This window comes from Diprion similis, chromosome 2 (assembly GCF_021155765.1).
Source record: "Diprion similis isolate iyDipSimi1 chromosome 2, iyDipSimi1.1, whole genome shotgun sequence".
Lineage (NCBI taxonomy): Eukaryota > Metazoa > Arthropoda > Insecta > Hymenoptera > Diprionidae > Diprion > Diprion similis.
In genome coordinates this window covers 2,019,733-2,030,378 of record NC_060106.1, presented here as the reverse complement: position 1 = coordinate 2,030,378, position 10,646 = coordinate 2,019,733, and positions in this window count along the sequence as shown.

Sequence of the window (10,646 nt, the reverse complement as noted above, 5' to 3'; positions counted from 1 at the left end):
GACGAATCTGCGAAGATATGCACATATTGTACTATTGCTATAAACTTAAGATTGGATGCGGTGCTGGGTTCACAAATTTAGGTTTAGCTCATCAAAAATGAGTGAAAATTTGTTATTTTATCTTGGGGTAGGGTGTAAGTCGCTTTCATCACCGATGAGCTAATCTTGTTACACAATGTGTACATACGGAGGTATACTGCGCGTGCTCAAAGAGCCATAGCTGACATAAAAAATGAATTGGTACCAAATGCAGTAGACTCTCCATAACTTCACATTCTCGGGGGTCTGAGAACAAGGCATTTAGTAGGGAAGCTGATGACATTTTTCAGCGATCATTTTCTCAAGGCCTATTGTTTGTAAGAATGTTGACGGAGATATGTGTAAGTGTCATCAATAAGGATTATCCCAGATAGCGGTATGGGAGGGAGGCAGATCATCCCCAATTTGCAAAAAAAAAAAAAAAATATTCAACACAATTATCATTTGTTCAAGGCTGCACCTTTTTGTATTGTTTCTCAGGTGGTTAATAATTCTCGCTATAAAATTTGCGGATCGAGTTGCTGGTATTAACAGGCTTGCAGACTACCCCAAACGTGTCGTGCGAACAATAAAATTTTTGTTACTGATTTAAGCTTCAATTATTGATGTGTTATCATGGCAACAGTTTCAAATGTACATACATCTCCCGAGATGGATTCTGACCGATTCAAGGCCACCGGTGTCGTCTGCTACCATCTGTTCAACCTACGTGGCAGGTGACACCGGTGGCCTTGAACCGGTCAGAATCCACCTCAGAAGGTGTACCTTTCTATTGGCGGAACAAAATATTAGTATCAACCCCCTTGCAGAACGGTTTGAACATCCCTTGTGCGCGCCTTGATTAGATAATCAGCTACCGGAACCTACTTTACGCCCAGCCAAGGTGTTATTGGATATTTTTAGGGTTTGTACACGTTGAAATGATCAAATAAGGAAGGGATCGGTTTTAAGGGACGTAGGCGATTTAATTGGCAGAGTTGATTTATTATCAATGATCAACAAATTGAATCATAACTGTGGTCAATGTAAGGGAGACGGCTTGGTGGAAGGGCAGGGCTTGGATTGTCATGAAGAGACATAATTAGAAGTGACTCGTGCGAAAGCTGGGATGGAAATGACGAGTTCAGAGCATGTAGATGACTCGCTAGTTGGAGTCTAGAGATAAACCTGCTGAGTCAGTGCGGGAATCGGGGCAGCTAGGTGAAGGTGATAAAGAGAGGGTACAGGGTGTAAAGTGATCATAAGATCTTGTGGGAAAGGAATCCGAGGTCTGGAAAACGCGAGGGGTGAATCACAAGAGAAATTTGGTGTACACAGAGAAGGAAATATCGGGAAATGTTTGGAAATGTCAGGAAATGTAAGGAAATGTTGGAAAATGTCAGGAAATGTTAGGAAATATCGGGAAATGTTGGAAAATATTGCGGGAGATAACCTAATAAATCTATAAAAATGGAAAATCCAATATCAGGATGTTTTTGAAGGAATCGAGAGTGAAGTAAATGTACATAGAAAGATGCTGCTCGACGCGCATTTGCAGGTTAAACCAGTGTTGCCAGGAGCGGCGATTTTATTGCCTGTGTCGTGTGTGCGATTTAGTGGCGACGTGGTAAAAGTTACCAAAACGTGGTGATTTTTTGTTGCTATAATGGCAAAGCGTTGGAAATAGTTCAATTTTTCTAGATCTGATCGACTTTTCACTCTGTGTATTCTAAGATTTCCTTACCCGTCTCTAGTCTCTACCTTACCCATATGCATAATAGAGTGGTTCTTGAAAAGCTCATTCATAATTCCCTGACTTTTTCAGACTTTCATCTCAACTCTAACCCGTGCCCCAAAGAGGGTGGATTTCCATTTAATCCTTTCAAGGGCATATCAAATCTACCGAACAGATTTAGATAAAATTTGGCACTGGGGGGTTACGTAGGTCATTGTTTACGAATCTGAATTCAAAATTACTAAATTCTAAATGGTGCATCCAATATGGCAATATCAAGTGACTTTTGGGATTTTGATTCACCATATTGGATCCGCCATTTTGAATTTTCAAATTTTGGTCCAGATTCGTAATCGGCGACCCAATAATCCTCCCTATACTAAATTTCATCTAAATCCGTTCAATAGATTCGATGCGGAAATCCACCCTCTTTGGGGCACGGGTTAGAATTGAAATAGAAATCTGGAAAAAAGTTAGGGAATTATGTTTGATTGTCTAAAGCCAATTTAGGAGGTGAGCCGATCGAAATTTAAAAATGAGTTTTTTAAGGACCGCCCTAAATTGCATAAGTATATAAGTCTACGCCCATATGACATGTCCTGCTGTTACGTTCTGAGAGGAACGCCACGAGTTGATTATGATTCACTGCGTGATTTTGGTTAAACTCTTGACTTACGTAGTTGATGTTCGAAAATCTGCTGATCAGCTCCTCAACTCTTCTCGTTCAGCTCAATTAATTCTGAGAGTTTGTAAGGTAATTAGGCTCGTGCCAACCATCACTATGCGTGATTGAAATAATTCTCTTTACACAACACTTTAATTTAGAATAAACATTTATTAATAATCAACAATGTTCTTTACATTCTCAATTGTCGAATTTACAATGGTTTATAAACTGCTGTTTTGCTTATTACAATCACCACTGTTATTAAATCTTCGAGGTTCTGAGTTTGACTTTATTCACTGAGTCTAAACTTTTCTATGATTTGTGGATTAAACTCTGTTCTAAAGTTGTTCTGTTTTCTATGGCGTCTAAAACTGTTCTCTCTGATGTCTGGATTTATTCTGCTCTGATCTCTCTGATATCTAAAACTGTTCTCGCTGATGTCTGGATTTATTCTGCTCTGATCTCTCTGATATCTAAAACTGTTCTCACTGATGTCTGGATTTATTCTGCTCTGATCTCTCTGATATCTAAAACTGTTCTCTCTGATTTGAATTAAGGTTGAGAAAAGAGGTGGAAAAAATAGGAGGAGTTCGAAAGGGTTACAGTTTCTCGCGGGTCTAGGATGATTGGATGAGGATATTAATTAGTATGGGGGTAAGGTTTCTGATTAGTGCGTAGGATCTTGGCGGGGAATTAGCGTGAGGTGGTTGGTTTAGAAAGCAAGCGGCGATACGCTAATTGGCCGCGTGATCATTAAATAAGGGCGCTATTCCTAATTCTGAGAATAAGGCTTCTTTATCTGAGAGCTATTCATGACTTCTCTTCCCACGTTTCCTCTGTTTAGTCTACTCGACTATCTTTATTGAGTGATAATTGCAAGTGATTATTGACTTGAATTATCGCAGGTGTTTATTACTCTGAGTTATTGCAAGTGTTTATTGCCCTGAATTATTGCAAGTGTTTATTACTTTGAAGCACTGCAGCTGCGATCGTAAATTAAGGGATTTATTTAAAAGCTAGTGTTGAAAAATATAACGGTCAAATGTGAGAAAAATATAAGTACCATATATGTATATAAGTTTAGCTGATGAAATAACGGTTAATATAGCGTAGAAAACTGTCGATATAAGAATATTGCACGTTATGATTATAATTGTGCATGTCGGTATTAGTTTAAGAACTACGGGTAAGAGCTCCTAAAGCTCTCCTATGGTAACTGCACATCGGTAATGTAGGATACAGAGAGGGTGCCCCCGTGGATACCGGCTGGCACGTAACACTGCCGCCATTGGCTTTGGCGCGGGTTCGATGACTGATTTGGAAGCGATTGCAAACATTGTTCTTCGTGCAAGGAGGAGCTAAGTTATAATTAATCCATTACTGAGAGATATGGTGAATAACGCATCAATGGTCAACTTCTGTAAATCAAATTAAACAACTGGAAAGCGGTTGAAAATCTCTAGTACACTCTTACATTGTTCAATCATCTACTCGAGGTGGAAATAACTTGTCGGACTGGTGCATGGCGTGTCAATGTCATGTGAATTAATGCAAATTGATATGTATTGTAATGAACTTGATAAATTAAACAGAATTGAATTGCATTAGAAGGATTAATTCGAATTGAGCAGAATTAGGAAAAATTATTTGAAATCAAGCAGAATAGACGGAAATTATTCAGAATTAATTTAAATTAATCTAAATCAACCTGGATAAGTGTCAGAATTACTCTCACTTCAAGAGAAATTCCTGAATTAGTTTGTTTGGATGCTCGTTCCGATCTTTGCTGGGACAGTTGAGTGCGACAATATCTCACCCGCATTTGTTTGCGCTCGCCCCTCCGTGCTCGCGACAGTCCGAGCCAAGGCCCGGGAAAACAAATGTAGGATTTTGATTGGTCAGGGGTGGAGAATAATTCGGTGAACACGTTACAAAGCAATTTAACAAAAAAAAAACGGATTTATTGAATACAGAACAGTATCATGTTCAGTTAGCGTCGCGTCTTTCTCTCCCGACCACCAAGGTTCGACTGCCTTACTCGTCTCCCTCTCCCCGCGACGCTGCTGTGAGTGGAGACTCAGGCCCGTAGCGGCAGGCCCGAGGCCCACTCCCTCATTCGGCCATTCCTGACTGTTCTCCGGTCTCCGGGGAATAAACCCCGTACGGTTTCATTTGGTCTGCAGACGACGTTGTGATCCGAGGACCTTCTCCATCGGTCTGCCGAATCATCTCGTACCGATCATGTCCCTTGACTCGTGTCACCTGGTACGGCCCCAAATATTTGTCTCTCAATTTGGACCCTGGACCGAATTGCGTTCGTTTTATCGCAATCAGATCGCCTTGGTGGTATTTCGTTGCTGGTTTAGAGCTTCGATCGTGTGTCTTACGATTTTCCTTCTGGATTTTGCCAATGTTTTCTTTGGCAAGTGCTCGTAAGGCCTCGCGTTCTTCGTCGAATTGCAATATCGCCTCCTTCTCGATTAAGTCGAGTAATTCGACATCTTCCTTCTGCCTCATCTTCAATCCAAAAAGTACTTCGAATGGGCTCAAACCCACACTTCGCTGAAACGTGCTGTTGATGGCACGCTGGACTTTGTCGACGTATCGATACCATCGATCTGGATTCTCGTATGTTAACTTCGTCAAGATCGGAATAATTATTCGATTTATTCTTTCAACTTGGCCATTCCCCCTTGGGACGCCTGTTGTGATGAGCACGTGATTGATATTCTCCTCGATGCAGTATTCTCTGAACTCTGCTGACGTGAAGGCCGCTCCTCGGTCGCTTATGATTCGTTTGGGGTTCCCGAACACTTTCTGCTGACTCTTTAATCGGTCTAAAACCTCGCTTGTCTTCGTCGTCTTCGTCGGATAGATCCAAACGAACTTGGAGAACCCATCAACAACTACAAACAGGTATTTGTACATCTTCGACGTTGCTGTCATCGGCCCAAGGTGGTCGATGTGATATGTCGAGAGCGGAACGTCGCCCTTCGGTATCGTCTGCAACTCTCCCTCCTTCTTTCCGCGTTTGCCTTCAGCCAGTATACATCGAACGCAACAACTGACGTATTTCTCCAATTTTTCTCTTAGACTCGGAATGTAGTACTCCGATTTGATACTTTCGAGCATCTTTTTGACTCCAAAGTGCCCGCTCTCGTGTGTCTTCCGTATTACCTCTTGGTGCATGGTGGCTGGCAGCACTACGACATTTTTGTCTCCCACTCGTTTCATCAGGATTCCCTTCTCGCACGAATAGTCTTCGTACGGCTCCGTCTCGAGAACTTTCTTAATCACGCGCAACCTCTCCTCGTTATTCTGTTCCCTCCGTACCATCGGCGTGATTTTGTCTTCGATCATCATCACAGGATACCGACTGAGCGCGTCAACGTGTTTGAGGCGAGTCCCCGCGCGGTGCTCAACCTCATACTCGAACTCTTCGAGCATCAAAGCCCACCTCGCGACCTTCGGAGAAATGTCTATTTTACCTAGCGTCTTTTGCAAGGCCGAACAGTCAGTGACCAATTTAAATTTCACACCGAGCAAGTACACCCGAAACTTATTCACTGCTTGCACCACCGCGAGCGTCTCAAGTTCGTATGAGTGCAAATTCTTTTCGTTGTCGGACGTTTTGCGACTCATAAAATATACAACGTGGAAGCGATCGTCACTGTCGTCCTTTTGCAAGAGAGCAGCGCCGTAGCCCTCCCTGCTCGCATCCGTATGCAATTCCGTGATTGCATCTGGTCGGTATATCCGTAATATCGGTTCAGTCGTCAACATTTGTTTCAGTTGTTCAAAAGAACGTTCTTCTTCTTCACCGAAACGGAATCTCTGATTGTTTTTCAATATCTCTGATAACGGTCTCGCGATTTTGGCATAATCGCGAATGAACTTCCGGAAGTACCCCGTTAGACCGAGGAAACTCTGTAACGCTTTTTTCGACTTTGGCGGCGGGAACTCCTTTACTGCCTTAATTTTTGACGGAGAAGGGCTAACATTACCGTTCTCAATCACGTGACCGAGATATTCAACGCACTTTTGCAAAAATACACACTTTTTCCAATTAATCGCTAACCCCTTATCGGCGGCAACCACGAGTGTCTCTTTAAGGTTGGCCAGCGCCTCATCTTCGTCGCGACCGGGTACGATCAAATCGTCGACGTACGTGAACACAACATTTCGTCGAGTGAGATCGTGGAACACTTCATCGACAAATCGTAGGAAAGATGTCGGACTATTGCACAACCCGAACGGCGTTTTCAAAAACTCGAATTGTCCGTCTGGCGTCACGAATGATGTATACTTTCGACTTTCCGCGGACACCGGCACATGGAAGAACCCGTTCTTCAGATCTAACACCGAAAACACCCGAGCGTTCGCAAGCGCGTCGATACGGTACGTCAATCAGCGGCATTGGGAACCGATCCCGTATTATCTTTTTGTTTAACTGTCTATAGTCGATGCACACCCGATGTTCACCGTTCTTCTTTGGTACAATTACGACCGGACTAGAGTACTTACTTTTGCTTTGCTGAATAATTCCCTCGCGAAGCCATTCGTCGATCTGCTTACCTAAAATTTATTTTTCTTTAATCGCCAATCGTCGCGGTCTCAGACAAATAGGCACTTCGTCTTGCAACACTATTTTCGTCTCTACATCAGTCTGCACTTCTTTTCGCAGTGCATGGCTTTCAATAAGTCTTTCGATTTCTTCGCGGTACCGTTTTACAACATCTACTGAGTTCACTTCACTACAGTCTGGCGATGGTAGTTCGCACAACGGGTCGCGATGACAGCTTCCTTCTTCGTCGTCTTCTTTCTTGATACCATCCCTCCCGTCCTCCGTCTTTGCTAATTTCTTGATCGTAACACGACCGCCTCGAATGTTTACTTCCATTTGTCTCGTCAGCTCTTTGCCAAGTAACATCGCGTGACTCATCGCAGAGTCAGGTACTACGTATGCTTCGGCGTTGTACGTTTCACCGTGGATCACCATGTTTGACCGAAGGACCCCGTCGGCCTTCACCAATGCATTCCCGAAACCCTGAAACGTACTTGTTGGTTTTGACGCGTTTAAGAACGTAGTGAGCAGGAGCGAAATAAATACACGTCCATCTTTATTATGTAGAAAACGGAAGTGAGGGTTTTATTATTTCAAACATGGCGACAGGATGTAGAAGAAAAGAAGTCAAGCGAATTACTATTTGTGTCTTAGGATTATAATAATGACATTATTGCAACACACCCCCTTAATTCTATGATCACATGACATTTAGTTTTTTCATCAATTCATGAAATCGTGGTCCCGCCAGTGGTTTAGTGAATACGTCTGCTAACATACTCTCTGACTTTACAAATTTGACTTCAATATGCTTATGTTTAATTAGGTCCCTTACATGATGGTATGCAATATCTATATGCTTGGTGCGCTGTTGGAACGCATCGTTGTTGCTCAAGAATATTGCTCCCTGGTTATCACAGTATATTAGCACACATTCTTTCTTATCAAATAACTCTCCCATAAAGCACCTTAAGTATGACGCCTCATTGGCAGCTAGATTCAGAGGTACATATTCTGCCTCAGTGCTTGACTGAGCTACACAATTTTGTTTCTTGGTTCTCCAAGATACAGGTCCTCCAAACAATGAAAACACATGACCCGAGTACGATTTTCTATCTACCTTGTCATTTGCCCAGTCGGCATCACAGTAACCAATTATTTTGTTTGTTGAGTTTCTACTGTAAGTCAAACCGACATTTCTCGAACCATTCAGATACTTTAAAATTCTTACAGCACTGCACCAATGTTCCTCGCCAAAACAATTATTGAACTGACTCAGATAATTGACTGCCTGTGTAATATCAGGCCTGGTCCAAATACTGAAGTACATTAATGAACCTATCAAGTTTTGGTAAGGGACATTTGGTTTTTCTCCCTCATTTCTGGTTAAGTATAGACCATTTTCAATCGGGGTTTTTATTTTACTCTCTACACTTATATCGAATCTTGTCAATACTTTCTGCAAATATTGACTTTGTGTTAATTTCACCTCACCGGTTTCCTTGTTTTCAATCATATGCACTCCTAAGAAATGTTTGAGCTCTCCTAAATTTCTGCACTTAAATTTTTCTCCAAGTTTAGATTTCAGATATTCACTGGATTCCTTATCATTAGAAAACATAAAAATATCATCAACATGAACAGCAACATAAGTTACATTTTTAGAGTCTCTTCGTTTAACATAAACACAGGGATCGCTTTTGGATCTTACAAAATTTAGTTCACATAGGACATCATGAAGCTTACTATTCCATGCTCTTGACGCCTGCTTTAAACCATAAATTGCCTTATTTAACTTACACACCTTGTTAGTATTCTCAGGGTCAACATAGCCCTCTGGCTGTTCCATATACACTTCCTCAGCTAAATCTCCATTCAGAAATGCAGTGCAAATATCGATATGAGTAGAATCTAGGTCCATCTTATTTGCTACACTTATTAAAACTCTAAGGCTTTCTGTGCGAACAACTGGTGAAAAAGTTTCATAATAGTCTTGTCCATATCTTTGCGAAAAGCCTTTCGCCACAAGGCGAGCCTTGCGCCTTTCTATTTCACCATTTGGCCCTATTTTGTTCTTGTAGACCCACTTATTTTTTACCACATTTTTTTTAGGTGGTCTGTCTACTAACTCCCACACATTGTTTTCTTTTAGTGATAATAGCTCACATTCCATAGCAGCCTCCCACTCGGTTTTGTCCTTCCTGCGCAGGACGTCTGCTCTCGTAAGGGGTTCATCATCTAGATGTTGACACTGTGCCTTGTAGGTGTAGAAGTCTGGGAATGCCCGTGGCTTTCTCTCCCTTTTTGGATACCTTCTCTCTTCACCCCCTTCATCTGCGTCACTATCTTCTGGTGTCGAGGCGTCATTTTCATCTGTTGTCGTCTCGTCTCTCGATACTCTTTCATCATCAGTCGAAGAATATGTCTCAGACTCCGATACCTGCTCCTCTTCGCTTTGAGACAAATTTACATCACTGACATCAAGCTGTTGCTCAGGCACACCCTCTCGATCAGGCACTTGGGATTCTTCAATAATTTGTTCCAAATTGACATTTACCTTCGACGTAGGTTGAGGTATGATACTGGTTCTTCCTGCTTGTTTCTTCCCACAACCTGGGAATAGTTTCTCATTAAAGACAACACTTATTTCTGTCACAGTTCTCCTAGGGTTCTTAGGGTCATCCAGTTTTTATCCCTTTCTCTGTTCGTCGTATCCAACAAAAATGTAGGGTTTACCTCTATCGCCCAATTTTTTGCTAATATTTTTGTCAACATAGGCATAGGCTTCACAACCAAATATTTTTAGGTGGCGTAGATCCGGCTTCTTACCCGTCCATGCTTCATATGGAACCATGCCTTTTACCGCTGTCGTTGGAGAGATGTTTTTGAGATAAACGGCCGTGTGCAGTGCCTCGCCCCAGAAGTTATCAGGTAGACTTGCCTCTTTCAACATGGCCCTTACCTTCTCGAATAGGGTCCTGTTTACCCTTTCAGCCACCCCATTCTGTTCTGGAGTGTGGGGCACCGTTAGTTGATGTTCAATACCACAGGACTCTAGATAATTCTCAAAAATATCTGAACAGTATTCACCCCCATTATCAGATCTTATAGCTGAAGGTCCGGATTTGAAAAGTAATATACGCACGCGTTAACTGGGTAATACAATTTTATTTATTTTTGATCGTCACACAAACAGCCCCCTTCTCAGCGTAGCGCACCGTTCGACCGCTTGTCGAACACTGAGCTCTCGAGGCGTCCCCACCAATAGTGTGGGACCTCTGAGAATACATATATATATACTATCGGTACTTCCTGGAACGCATTTGCTTATTCCTACAATTCGGCCGGCCTGACCCAAGTTTGTCCTCGAACTTGTGGACACATTTTTTTTTTTTCATTATAACAGGAAATCTTGTCTTACCTCTAGTGTATACATATATATATATATATATATGTATTTTTTTTTTTTTTTTTTTTTTTCATTAAAACAAGAACTTTCACCTTACATCTAGTTATACATTTAAATGGTTACAATGTTTACATAAAAATACTGGGTTGCTCGTACGTACGATCGGTATTATCGAATCAATTATTCTCGGTTCGCGATGTGTCGTTGGACAACCACGGGCGCATGTTATCGGCTTCCCATATACCTTCGTATG